Source organism: Hippocampus comes, unplaced genomic scaffold (assembly GCF_001891065.2).
Source record: "Hippocampus comes isolate QL1 unplaced genomic scaffold, H_comes_QL1_v1.1 scaffold59, whole genome shotgun sequence".
NCBI lineage: Eukaryota > Metazoa > Chordata > Actinopteri > Syngnathiformes > Syngnathidae > Hippocampus > Hippocampus comes.
This window is the reverse complement of record NW_017805406.1, coordinates 2707629-2722794: the sequence shown is the minus strand read 5'-3', so window position 1 is coordinate 2722794 and position 15166 is coordinate 2707629. Positions and strand designations below refer to the sequence as shown.

General features: G+C 41.3%; 1 long non-coding RNA gene across 4 annotated transcripts in view; it reads right to left on the bottom strand.

Moving 5' to 3' along the window:
• LOC109517975 (uncharacterized) overlaps positions 1-15166 on the bottom strand; it is a 68215-nt gene that overhangs the window by 44978 nt on the left and 8071 nt on the right. The window lies entirely within an intron of this gene.

The following is a 15166-nucleotide window of genomic DNA, read 5'->3' as shown; positions in this document are numbered from 1 at the left end:
TGAAATTTAAATTAAACATTTACATTGTACTACTGGATAGAGTAACTAAAAGAAAAAAAAACAAGATACGCCAAGTTGCTAACTAAAACAGACATTTTTACTTAGTTTACAGGATAACTAGCTTAGAAAACTTGTTAAAAGAGATAGGCTAAGTACAGTAGTTACGGAAGGTAGCTATATTTTGAATACAAACACCAATCCTCACATTGTACCAATAGATTGACAACCTAACTAGGGTGGTTAGAAAAGTAGCTTCGGCCGACTAATGGCGATACGTTGCTACCTAGTACTGTAAACCGATAGATAGGTTAACTTGCTACAAAAAGCATTTAAAGCTAAGTAAGTCACCATAGTTAGATGGATCAACAGATATTTTTTGCTAAGAAAACCATCTTGCTAACAGAAATAAGTGAATCAGAAAAAAACAACTTCACAAGTTAAGCAGCAACGTCAGTTGGATAGATTGATAGATAGATAGCCGAAGTGGTCAAGGCAATACAGGAAGACGCGCTAGCTAAGAAATGGAGCTAAGTTATGTGGCTAACATATATTTAGCTGCAAGCAATAAGCCAAGTAGAAAATACAATTTACAAATCTACAATATGGGTATCTAAGATAGATTCATTGAATCAATTATAGTTCAATTTCAATATTGCTATGTCAATATACTCTCCACACATTCTGACTCAACGTTAGGTCTTTTATAGAGACTTTCGTGACTAACTGCTGTTCTTTGTTTTTGCTTTTATGGCGCAGCATTTACAAGGGTTTTTTTTACATCACCGTGCGGACTTCCTGAGTCGCACACTTCCTGTGTGAGAATGGATCGCACTTTATAAAACATTGGCGGGCCCACCAAGGCCAAATAAAGCGTTGACTGAATGGCGAGCGTTACATAAGTCTGAGAAAATCGTTGTCAGATGCGAACGATGTCATGCGATGTGTGTGTGTGTGTGTGTGTGTGTGTGTGTGTGTGTGTGTGTGTGTGTGTGTGTGTGTGTGTGTGCGCGTGTAGTTTAAATTACAAGTATACAGTGTTGGTTCGTGACAATCTGGATGTGTCACATTCCTTTCCCCACAAGGCCTGCTGAAGCTGAGATTGCACGCTAACGCTTCCACTCTCCAGCCCACCTGTGCTGTATGTTACCCGAGGCCTTCTGGCTTCTCTTGGTGCGCCCCCCCCCCCCACCACCACCACTGCACCCCACCTACGACATTTACTTCCTGGGTGTTTACCTGAGCACACCTGGGAGTGACGAAAGAAGGTGGTGAATGTGTGAGACAGCAAGAACGCAAGAAAAAGGACGTCTCGCACACACAAAAGAGGCCCCGCAGCCACAACTGTGACTGCTGCTGCAACAGGTGAGCAACCTGCCTGTTTACCTGTCGCCTCTGTCAACACACACACACAAACACACACACACTCCTGCATTTTAACTTCCTTCACACCTATGTTGTGATCTCCACCCTCACTTCCTAACCGTCCGCATACTTATCAACACAGGAAACTGCCACTATTTATTATCAACTACAATGTAAGGTGTTCGTGTACAATTCAATGAGATGAATGGCAAGTTACAAACACGTGATGGTGCACTCCATTTACCATTTTAATCAATTTGGATTTTTCATCTGTTGGACTATGATGTGTGTTATTTTTTTCAGCCATTTCAATCAACCAGTAATCTAATATGTTACTGCAACCAATATATGTCGTAGGCTGACTAAGGTTACTTCTCAAAGACTTGATGTGTTACATTTTGACAAAACAAAAATGAAAAAAAATGTTCAATTGCCACTAGCCTGTAGAAGCGAGTAATATGGGGTGCATTGATCACCACAACAAATTCAGCCAACGGTCTGGTACATGGATGGTTTGCACATGCAACAAAACTAATATTTAATAAATAATAAATATATGAGGCAAGAGGTACACAACAAACAACTGTACATAAAGGAAGCTATTCAACGGTGAAGCATTATGGGACGCAGTCATCGATGTCATCTCGGGGGAGTGACGCCACATGCACCAAGTCACGTTTTCAGCACGCTCACGTCTCCATACTAATGAAGTAAGTAGAGATGTTTGCGTTTTCAAGATGGAAATACAATCCCGATGTTGAGTTCGTGTCAGGTAAAGATGAAAATATTCAAGTTGGTTGTACGCTCCGTACTGTCAACAAAGTGTTATCTCGCTTCGTGGACACCCATGAAAGCATGTATGTTGTTTGCCCAAACACACACACGCACACACGCACACGCGTACACACGCACTTAGCATCAACAATGCATAACCCCTCCATCCACTCCTTCCCACAGCGGATTTCAACAGTAAAAAGAAGCCGAGTGTGACAAGACGACTTCAGCTGCAGGAAAAACACACATTTCAACACTTGCCGTGATTGGGGGGAGGGAGAGGGGTGCTGCCGGGACAGTCAGAGGAGAACAGGGAGCAGCGGAGGTGCCCGGGTGTGTAGCGGCAGGGGGGCCCAGCCTTGAAACATGTCAGTCAATGAGAGGGTGGATTATGTCGCCTTTTATCACGCAAGGAACCCTATTTGGTCGAAATGAGGAAAAGAAACACACATGCTATTCGATTGTCTTGCAGTATTAGCCGTCACAGTCTCCACTTGGCTGCAGCAGCCCGTTCTATTGCTGCCCTTAGTCTCCTCTTGAATAAAAGTATTTAATTCCACCTGAGTGTGGGACAAATAAAGGATATCTTATCTTATCTTATCTTATTACAACGGCCCATTTTTTTGCTCATCTCTTGCGTGTAATATTACTCTAAGTCTCCACTTTGCTGCAGTTTTCTTGCTGCCCTCAGTCTTCTCTGGGATGAATGATTTAAAAAAATGCTCGACTTTACTTCCGGGGTTCCAACCGTATTTTATTCCACAGTGTCTGTGTTTCCTCGCTAACTCCTCTGTCTCTTTTAGGGTGAACAGTTGAAAACAACAAATTAAAACACTTGCTTATCTTAGTTTAACAATTTAGTGAGGATTTGACGATCAGAATCGTTACCAGGCTTCTGCAGAGCTTGCTGATGAGTTGATCATTTGAATCAGGCGTGTTGGAGGAGAGACACATCCAAAATATGGCGGATAAAAGCCCCTTGAGCGTTGGAGTTGCCCATCCCTGGTTTATATGTTGCTCAGATATTAGCTTTCATCGTCAGATCAAATTTTAGTATTAAAATATCTGCAAACACATTCGCCTGTTTTTCCATGATAACGCCAGAGGGTCTTGGAATGAGAATTTCAAAGTCATTTACAAATCTAACATGTGGAGTTAACTTTCACCCGTTCACGGATCAAATGTCACTTTGAGGCTAAGGAGGTTGAACACGGAAGACCAAAGTGCAAGAAAAGAGAGATTAGCTCCAATTTCTTCTTTTTTTTTTTTTCTCCTTTGCTTGTCGCTTGCCTTCTCCCATGCAAGTCATGCAGGCGATCAGCATGTCCACCATGGAGTCAGTCACCCGGGCGGCAAACAAGCCAAGCGCTCAACTTCTTTTCAGTGGGGCCGCTGGCACGGGACCAAGTAATGCCACCAAACAAAGAGCTAGTGTCTTGCATCACTTCCCCTCCGAGAGGCCATCCAGGCCACAGCCTCTTATCACCAGGCACTGCCAGTCCAGCACAGTGGCCTCTTTGCGAGCCGTTCTCACATTATACGGCACCATGAGACCACTCTGCTCATGTCATACATCCCACCAGTGGGGCCCCAAAAGAGCTCGCGCGGCGCTTTGTCATTCGCACCGCCACACAAAAAAAAACGTCTTACAAAGAGAAATGAACTTGAAAGAAAAGAAATATTAAAACTACTCACTTCCTCAGTTGGGACTTGGAAGGGAGAGGGTAACTTTCATGATGCTTTCTTTTGCATGCTATTTACATTACCACACTTTGGATGTCACAGCTAAGCTGTGCAGTTGAAAAAAAAAAAAAATATATATATATATATATACATAGTGTTTTCTTCTTATTAGCTGAGAATTAATTGCAATTTTTGTCAGTTAAATAGAGCTCTTAACATTTGTGTACCTGTACATCAAGAATTATTTTGTTTTAGTGTGTCAGTTACATTAAGGTTACTGAACTGATTATTGTGAATTTTCGCAGAAGGCATTGGCAAATTTTTGTGTCCCCCCGCCCAATTATGATAACATTGATAGATGCTTAATTTGCTCGCGAACAAAACGTGAAACTTGGTGAAAAAATGTCAACTGATCATGAAGGTAAGAAGATTTTTTTTCGTTTTTTTTTTTTTAATAGCCGCAATGTAACTGCCCCTTATCGGTTTTTCAGTTATTTATTTATCTCTTTTGCGATACCCGCACGTACAATTCACTGGTCAACGATTCCTTTGATCAGGTTTGTTTGTCAGTCAAGCAAAAGTTACTGACCAAATTAAGTTGAAAACAACTTTTTCCAAGTATGTGAACCTCTGTAGATGCTTAATTTGTTGGAAAGTAAAAGATTCATCTTGATGACAAAATGTGGTTTTAGAGTTACTGTAGAATGTTTTTTGGGGTTTTTTTTTTGTTTTTTTTTAACAATCACATGTTTCGGTTTGTTCGGCCTTGGCAGTGGTCTGCTGTGCGCTGCCATCTACTTTTTTTCTTCACATTGCCAGAACTTTGGATTTTTGAGAGCTGCAAAAGTTGTGTAACTTTGTTCACATTTGTTGCATAAAAACGTTGTTGTTTTACTCCATTCTACAGCGATCCCGTTATTTTCCTATTGCAGCAGTTAAGCAGAGAAAGTCTGGAATCTTAATGGGCAGCTTTTGCTCCTCAAGTCTTGATAAGTATTCTGCCGGTGTAGTTTGATACTTCCTTCCATGCCACAACCTCACTGTGTGTGTGTGTGTGTGTGTGTGTGTGTGTGTGTGTGTGTGTGTGTGTGTGTGTTTCATGGTTGCGTGTCTGTTTTCAACAGGCCCCTTGGCTGCCTAAGGGGGGGTGGACATGTGCAAGGGAAACAGTTGCATTCCTTTCAGATCGTCCTCTCCAAGGGAAAACACACACACACACACACACACACACACACACACACACATATGCAAGCAAAAAAAAAAAAAACTGAGATGCACATACACACACCGATCTCTCATTCCCATCTAGTCACACACCGGTCCACAAGAACTCGTGTACCTCTCTTCCATCTTTCTGAACAACAACAGAGCAGGACAGTTTTCCTCCCCCTCCCAAAAAGCTGAAGTAACCAAACTTGGCTTCCGACCCCCGGAGCAGTGCCACGCCCACTTTGGCGGCGGCGGCGGCCTGCAGTGCATTCCTGCTGAGCGCATTGTCAAAGCCGAGCACTTCCTCTGGACGCGGGCCAGCGCCGACACAATAACATTGCAAACATTCATCCTCTGGCTTCGTGAATGACAGTACACACTATAAAAGCGGGCACGCAGACACACACATGCGCGCTTAAAGAACATACACAGGAAGAACTCAGTCCAAACATGAATAATAGAAGTCTTCTTGCAAAACACTGTTTGGATTCCTTTCTGTGCATCTGACTCACACTTGCTACAGCTGTGCGAAAAAAATAACAAGATCCGGAACCTTCGACATGACAAACGGGGAACCCTCAAATCTCCATTTTGAATGGTCCAAAATGTGTTCTGTAGTTCATGCTATCGGAATTAGCATGACTATTGGTTTAGTTATCAGATATATTAAAATCTTTTTTTTGTCCTTTACTATTTATTACTCAATCATTGTTGTTTATCTGGTACTGTTTAATGAAACTAAATGAACAGCAATAAAGCAATATCACACGAGGGAGGCAAAGCGCTACTAGCTTGATACACTTCTGAGGCTACTTCATGTTTCAAGGAGAAGTCATATTGCAAGTTTTCCTGAAACATGTTCTATGTGCCCCCACTAGTCTAAACATGGTATTTTGATTCATATTATGTTTGGGGAATGTGAATAAAACAGAAAAATCCACCAGGTTTTATCAATCTCAGGGGGCGGCCATTTTGCCTTGTACTGACACATGCTGTCGACTGAAAACAACATCAGATGTGTCAAAGGACTCAGTTTGCGAACGTCACAGGGTGAAAGCCAGATAGCACGTGAGCCAAAATGGGCGACACCTGAGCCCTTAGGCACTATGATGTCATTTTGAATTGACAGCAAGTGGCAAAACAAAATGGCCACCCCCAATTTTTGACTTCTTGACTCTGCTTTAAACTATACAAGTGCAGATTATTGAAACTATGGCTGCAAATAATTATTTTTACAAATACATAAAGATGACTTTAATTTTTTTTTTCATTCCAGTCATTGTTTTGGTCCATAAAATGTTGATCATTGTTTTTCAAAGTCAAAACAGACGTCTTGTTTTGATTTAACACAATCATGCAGGACTACAAAAATGAGAGATTGAGAACTTGCAATGGGAGTTTTCCATTTTCGGTTAAACACCATCTCAAAACAATTGAAATAGTTGTCGATTCATTTGAAGAGATGTGCGACCGCATCATGATTACGAACCCCCTCCCCAGATCACACGTTCCAGCTTTCAAGATGGACAGATGGTGGAAAGAAAAGTAAATATATCCGTGTTACACATCAGACTGGAAACGCGGGCACTCGATGGGAACGGATATGTACGCATGCCGAGACACTGCTTCATGGTGCTATAAACAACTCGCTCGCACACATGGCCCGAAACTAATATGGACGTTCTTGACGGCTCACGTATGAGAACAGTTGTGTTGTGGTGGGGCCGACCCAGGCGATAGCATCCGCTTCCGAGCTCGGATGTGCCAACGTGATATCTACTGGACAAGGCTCTTGGGGGAGAAAAATAAATAAATACAAAAAAGGTTGCTCTTGTAAATTTTCACATGGCCACATTTACTTGGCCGTCATTGGAATGCCCCCCCCAACCCCCCTCCTGTTAACATACATCTGTTTAGTCAATATCGTGAGCAAAAAGGAACATCGCCATGGCAACCCGCCGCACGAACACACAACAACGCCTATAGGCGAGGAGGGAAAAGAGGTCAAGTCACGTTTCCTCACATATGTGAGAGTGTGTGTGCATGCGTGTGTGTGTGTGTATTAACATGTGCGTGTTTAGGGCATGTGCCACCGTGGTTCAATGCGGGTTTTTTTTGAGCGTCGCCGCCACTCTCGGCTTCACGCGGTCTGACCTTTTCTCTTCCTGTCAACTTCCCATCATGTGACTCTGTGACCAAAGGTCACATGTCACCATTAAGGCTTTTTGGGGAAACATGAAAAAGTTACAGTATCCCACACAGCAAACCATGTTGCACGATCTAGGAATTCAAACAATCGTTTTCATGACCCACATATTTACTCACCTCATATGACATCCATTAAAAAGCTCATTTGCATGTGGATTAGTGATTTTTCCATATGAAGACACGCAATAGAATGTTAGAATTCCAAAAACAAAATAATTGCACCAGAGCAAAGATGCTATTGTTAGCATGGCTTTGATTGCTATTTCTCATCTCTTATGTGATGTCATCACATGTATATTAATAGTATGGGATGAGCACAAGGGCCAGGGGGAAATTAAATGTTTTTTTTTTTTTTTTTGACAATGCGTTTGAATAAAGATTTCAAGACATGGAACGTAATGTTTATCTTATTTGAGGCTGTATCCCATCACAAAGTTGAAGCAGTGATTTCCAAAAATAGGAACATTATTCCTTTGACGGTCAAAATCATAAATCAGATGAAGATAAATGAATTGTCTTTCATTGTACTGTGTGTGTACAATACGTGTTTAAAGTGTAATACTCCAAAAATGAACACAGACAGACATATGTGTGTGTGTGTGTGTGTGTGTGTGTGTGTGTGTGTGTGTGTGTGTGTGTGTGTGTGTGTGGAGAGAGCGAGAGAAAGTGAGGCACCTGCTCAGCGGCCTCGCTCCAAACAAAGACCCCTCTGTCCCCCCCAAGTACAATGACATGCCCGACTTCCTGTCTCTTTTGGGACCAACGGAACACATTAGAGGCCCTGTTCTATTCTCCACAAACACACATGCATATTTGGTCTTCAGGATTCGACTCCAAATAAGTAGGAGGCATCTATTATGGAGACGGGGGGTGGGACAGATCAATTAAAACACAAAAGAAATGAGACGCTTGTGTCCCTTTCATTTTCAGGCCTGATAAACATGAGAGATGCTTTACCTTGGCAACCACACAGGCAAATACTGTAGCTATCAAGAGGGAAGTCACATGAGATTTAAAAAAAAAAAAAAAAACCAGGGAAGGATTACATCTAAGTTACAAAAATGACATCAAATATGTGCCGTCATTATTCGGACCCTCATCATATTTTTTCATGATTATTTTTGGGGCAAATAAAATCACCTCTTTGCGGCTGAACCATTTAACTTGGTGAAAATGTATCCCCTCATATTTTAGCACCCACCTGGAGGAAAAAAATAAATAAAATAAATCCCCGGACAGCAGTTTCACCGATCGACACGTCACTTTTTTGGACATCAACCATGAAAGGAGGCACTACGCCATTTTGATTTTAAGTAATTTGAACAAGTTTAACTGTAATTTTCCTGAAAATAAATAAATATAAACGGTTAACCCTTTACATTTTTACATGACCATTCAGCACCTCAATGCCCCGGTTTCTGATAAGACTTCACATTTCGACTCTGCTACTCCCCCCCAACTCGGCATCACATTTTTAAAAAATGCTCGCCTTGTGTTTTGGAGAACCTCATGGACGAAACCACACATAATATCTGTGTCAGAGGGTAGAAAAAGTATAAGATTGCTCCCGAAATGGGCAGCGTCCGAGCCAAATAGCCATCTACAAACCCAAGCGGATGTGGCCAAACTCTCAACCGACTTCAGCCAAACCGCAGTGTGGCTACGAGAAGCAGAGTAATTAGGGGAGAGATGGTATTTGGAAAAATTATTGTTGTCGAAATGATGTTTACAGTCTGCAGTGGACCGTTGGCGTGCAAACAGATAATACTTTTACAGCAGGGGGTGTTAACGTAGTTCAAAATGTTGTTTTTTTTTTTTTTTTAATTTTAGAGATGAACATTAAAATCCATGACTTAGTAGGTGAGTAATCGAGTCTTAATGGGGACATATTATGGAAAACTGACCTTTTAAATAGTTTTTATACAAATAGTTGGTGCCTTTCGCCTTTTATTACTGCCTATTAGCAAAAATCTGCCCATGATTAAGAACGGTGACATCACAACTCTGCTAATTTACATAATGGCATGTGGCGTTGGCAATGTGAGCATCTACTAACGAGAACACACTGTACTGTCTTATTTTCAGAGACAAGTATCTCAGTGATCTGCAATAATATTTTTCATTAAATTCATTAAGCTTAAAGAATACACAACTGTTACTGTTGTTGTCTTGTCTGTCTACATGTGTTGCTACACTGTTAGAGTTCAAATATCTATTCAACCCATTATAACACTTCTACGTAGATGCTAATCATTCGCCCATCTTTGACGTTTCCGATTAAGTGTTAGCATTAAGCTAGCAGACTTGAAGTCAAAGTTACATGGTTGTTTGGAATACAATTCATTTTTTATTTTATTTTGACAGCAACTGGAAGAGGCATTCACAGCTTGAAGCTATTTTTAAGAGTTGCTCACATTGCCGAACTTAAGCTTTTTGTGAAACTCGGGTCACTTGTATCACAAGGCTCCACTGCATTTGGCTGACGATCATTTTTAAATAAATGGTAACTTGTTGCTTGTCTTTCTATCTTCATGTAACACAACCTTGATTATCAGGACATTTCTCTTTGAGGGGTCCACACAAGAAAAAAATGTGTGTGAGCGTGCGTGCACCACATTCTGGCTCCACAAAAGACTCCATGCCCAGCAGTCATAGTCAGCAGAGACGACTATAACACATGATTGTATACGCAAACACACACACACACACACACACACACACACACACACACACACACACACACACACACACACACACACACACACACGCTACCTCCAGCTCACTCTATAACAAACAGCAAGAGCCAGGGGCCCCCTAAGGCTTCCTGTGTCTACACACAGCCATCAAATAAACACAATCACGTCCATTTATCCATGCACACACATTCGCGCAACCACACAATGCATTCATTAGTGCATAAGCGTGCTGCGACTAAATCCACAAGCAACACACAAGGATTGCAACATGCGCATACACACAAACGGAATCAGGATTTCTTCATACAGGAAGTGGGAAGGAAGAAATCAGAAGGAATCGGGACCACTACCGAATGGTTTTAGTGGTTCAAAAACCGGAGTAGTGAGTTCACAAATGAAGTCTGTTTTCTTTGGCGCCGTCAAATTTCATGTCATGAAACTGCTCAATTCCTGTGGTCACTCGAAATATTTTCGTTCTGAATTCATTGTGATAGCTTGGATCACGTATACGAAACCCCACTTAGGCAGACGACATGCAATGAATTATTTGCATGGAAATGCCATTAATCGATTCTATCACCGCTAAAACCAGCGACACTTTTCACCCCCCCAAATTCCACATTCGTTCCCAATGACACATTGAACCAAACAGCTTCACATCATTTTCCACATTGCCATTTCATTCAATATCATTGCAGATCACACAACATGATTTTATATTCTTGTTTCTGCGTCTCATAAATTACAAAAGGTGCCGTGTTTTGTTTTTCCTCCATCGGCCACTGCACAACAACAAAACAAGGTCTTCATCATGTGTGCTAAGAAATCTTTGCCCAACTTCAGTTAGAGGTTCCACTTTAAAACAAATGGTGCACTAAGTCTTTTGTCAAGTCACGTAAGGGAGAAAGTAGAATTAGGGTGCGATGAGGCGGTTGTGGGGAAGTGGGGGTTGTTCGAGTAATTTACACCAGGAAGTAATTATGTAAATTCTAAAGCCGCCTCTTCCAGTTTACAGGCGGCCCATAAACCAACGGTCATGTCTGGCTGGCAATAAACATTATTTATTTATATTTATTAATGCTTCCTCCCCCAAGCTTTTTTTTTCTTTTTTTTTTCTTTTTTTTTTTTAAGCGAAAGAAGAAGTTATTTAAAAGTGCCCCAGCTGAGCCCACATGATGAATGCGGGGATGCAGGCTGCAAAGTGAAGAATAAATGCATATTAAAAATAAAGAAAAGAGGGTCTGTGTTAGTTATTTTTATAAAAGAAACACACGCGCTTGATGTGGGTTTGTTTCATGTGGTTTTATGCGTTTAGGAAAGGAAGGGTTGGCTTTCAAAAGTGGGTATTAAGCACAGTTAAAAGGCCACATGACAAAGAAAGTGAAATGGGGTGTTAACATGAAGTGCAGTGTGTGGTACTCATTTGGGAAGATTGTGATGTTATCTTGGGGAAGCGCAACGGCAGTCATCTGCTTTGTTTGAAATTGTTGTTTCGCGATGCTTTGCCGGATTATCATTTAATTTAATTTTGAAAAGTGGAAGGGGGGGAAAAATATTCTATCAGAAGCCAGGCCCTTTTAATATCCACCACAGTTTTGGAATTCTCTGCCTCACATCCATTTTGTCTTATGTTTGGGTTCCCAAATATGGCCCCTTGTCTTAACCAGAGCAACAAATTATCAAGCATTAAAAACATTCACGTTAATGCTGACTTCATTCATCCCGAATGGTTTCCTCTCCATAAAGGAATCTAACTAAATCCAGATTGGATGGCGCAGGAAGACAACTTCTGTCAAACAATGACTTCATCTGGAGCAATAAAAACAAGAGCTGCACTTCCTTCCCAATATTTACAGTTGTTTTTTTATTTTAATTTGATTTTTTTTCCCCCCCAATGCATCCAAACATCAAGCCAGGTGGCTTGTTTTCGACGTCTTGCCCCAAGATAAAACCTGTAGTCTTATTTGGCTATCTGGGGGTATCTTGTCGCAAAGTCCGAAGACTCCCAGCAGATTGTTTTCCACTGACAGGGAGGAGGAATTCCTCAATGACATGTTGTATCCCATCCTAACCGTAACATCCTCCCCACAGGGTAAATAAAAGCTCCACATTAGTGCTCGTGTGTGAGAGAGTATTCTTGTCTTTCTGTGTTTGCGTGGCACTCACTCCCCCCCCCCCTCCGCCGCCATGATCCTTTTATTGGGCCTCATTGATAAACTGTCCAAATTTGTGCTAAAATCCCGTATGTGAACATTTAACGCACAAATCTGTGATTCATTTCAGTACTTGCTTAAATTTGTCGAACTCTGCAAATTTTCTTATTGTCATTTTGGGAGACTTCCTGTAGCGCAACTTGAAACTACCGAGCCGATCTTGTTTTGATGCAGGGAACCGATGTGGATGGTGATTTTTTCAAATTTCTGATGCCCATTGGGACTAAGTTTTTGTATCTGCTGACATTTTAATGAAAAATAGCTTGGACGGACTTCTTTTACCCCATTTTGATTTTCTGTGTGTGTTTGTGTCTTTCTGTGTTTGTGTGGCACAACTGTTGACATCCCATGATTGAGAGGACACATTCCAATGTGGTTTTGTTCCTAGTTTTTTCCCCTCAAAAATACTTCATTTTTATTTGTATTTATTTTTGGATGTATTTTTTTTCTGAACAATATGGAGTGCTAAGTGCAATATAAAAAAAAAAAGGCCAAGAAGTATTGTGTAATAAACTACAATTCTCAAAATGACTGTTTGACTGGAATGATAGTTTTGAGTTAGTTTTTATTTTCTTAAAAGCATTTTCCTTTTTATTTTTTTCTGTTAACAAAAAAAGTTTAGTTTTTTTTTTTCTTCAATTTTAGTTTACTTTTCAGTTTTGTACATGAAATTAATCTTGGTACATCTGTATGCTGCGAGACATACTGTATGATCTAGTCGACTCCAAGGGAACCCCCTTCGCCCCCGCCTCAAACCTTCAGTCAACTTTTGTTCATGTAAAAGTGAGACAAATAGAGAGGAAATGTGCACGAACTGGAGTATAAGCATGGGTATTTAGGCGTGCGTGTGTGCGTGTGTGTGTGTGTGCGCACACGCATGTGCACGCATGCACACCCAGATAGCCTGTGTGTTTATTTAGTTTGAGGTGACAGCAGGAAGGAAGGCAGGTTAACGAGCTGCCGGCTCCAGGCATGTGCGCCCCCCCCCCCCCCCCCCCCCCCCTCCGCCGCCATGATCCTTTTATTGGGCCTCATTGATAAACTGTCCAAATTTGTGCTAAAATCCCGTATGTGAACATTTAACGCACAAATCTGTGATTCATTTCAGTACTTGCTTAAATTTGTCGAACTCTGCAAATTTTCTTATTGTCATTTTGGGAGACTTCCTGTAGCGCAACTTGAAACTACCGAGCCGATCTTGTTTTGATGCAGGGAACCGATGTGGATGGTGATTTTTTCAAATTTCTGATGCCCATTGGGACTAAGTTTTTGTATCTGCTGACATTTTAATGAAAAATAGCTTGGACGGACTTCTTTTACCCCATTTTGATTTTCTGTGTGTGTTTGTGTCTTTCTGTGTTTGTGTGGCACAACTGTTGACATCCCATGATTGAGAGGACACATTCCAATGTGGTTTTGTTCCTAGTTTTTTCCCCTCAAAAATACTTCATTTTTATTTGTATTTATTTTTGGATGTATTTTTTTTCTGAACAATATGGAGTGCTAAGTGCAATATAAAAAAAAAAAGGCCAAGAAGTATTGTGTAATAAACTACAATTCTCAAAATGACTGTTTGACTGGAATGATAGTTTTGAGTTAGTTTTTATTTTCTTAAAAGCATTTTCCTTTTTATTTTTTTCTGTTAACAAAAAAAGTTTAGTTTTTTTTTTTTCTTCAATTTTAGTTTACTTTTCAGTTTTGTACATGAAATTAATCTTGGTACATCTGTATGCTGCGAGACATACTGTATGATCTAGTCGACTCCAAGGGAACCCCCTTCGCCCCCGCCTCAAACCTTCAGTCAACTTTTGTTCATGTAAAAGTGAGACAAATAGAGAGGAAATGTGCACGAACTGGAGTATAAGCATGGGTATTTAGGCGTGCGTGTGTGCGTGTGTGTGTGTGTGCGCACACGCATGTGCACGCATGCACACCCAGATAGCCTGTGTGTTTATTTAGTTTGAGGTGACAGCAGGAAGGAAGGCAGGTTAACGAGCTGCCGGCTCCAGGCACCGAGGCACATGGTGATTACGCAACCATATTCAACTATACACACACACACACACACACACACACACACACACACACACACACACACACACACACACACACAAAGATAATGCACTCACCTGAGTGAGGAAACAGGAACCCTTGCAAAATACGCAGGCCCATTTTAGGACTCTTGTGCTACTCGATTTGTGGGGCTCTTTCGCATACAATGGAGAGACGGGAACGAGCTGGCAGTAAGTGCACTTGACTGCGGTCAGATCTACTGGGTGGCAGGCTAGCTAGTTCCACGGTGTGTGCCACCAAGACACAAAGACCACATCTAAAGTAAAGGAAAAAGGCAAACAGACGCTGTGTTTCAGCCTTAAAAAAAAATCGGCATCATCTGCGTCACATGAGAGAGCATCGGTTGTACCACAGGAAATGGTCCAGTGTCACCTGATTAGTCCCCAAATTATTTATTGTATATTTGTACATTATTCAATGCCAGCGAGATATAGCGACAGACGGAACACTTAGAAGAGCGACGACTCATCATTTTTTGGTGCCTGCATGCCTGCATTAAACTGCCTCCTGACCACTGGCGCAGTAGAAAAGAGTCATTCAGACTCAAACAACTCAAAGAACAGCTTTACAACGACTGTGACTCAGTAAACTGTTGTAGTATTTGTTGTTTTTCCGCACAGGATCCGGTTAAAACACAGCAACTATCATTCCTAAGTGTTGGCTTCTCAATGGCATTTTCCATTCTGCATTAACATTCAGCTAGCGGCGACAAGTTGTTTTGTTGTTTTATTTCCACAACATGTAATTCTCTTTGTTTTATGTTTAGTTTGACTTCAACTGGGAGTGACACGAAACAGCTTGAAGCCTCTCTTTTGAAGAGTGGTCTGCCGAACTGCTGCTTACTGTGAAGCGATTTCAGAGAGAAATTCCCAAGTCGGGTCATTCGTATCTCAAAGCAGCACAGCATTTGTGTACAGTGAAAATGTTCACATGTTTCCTTTGAACCCC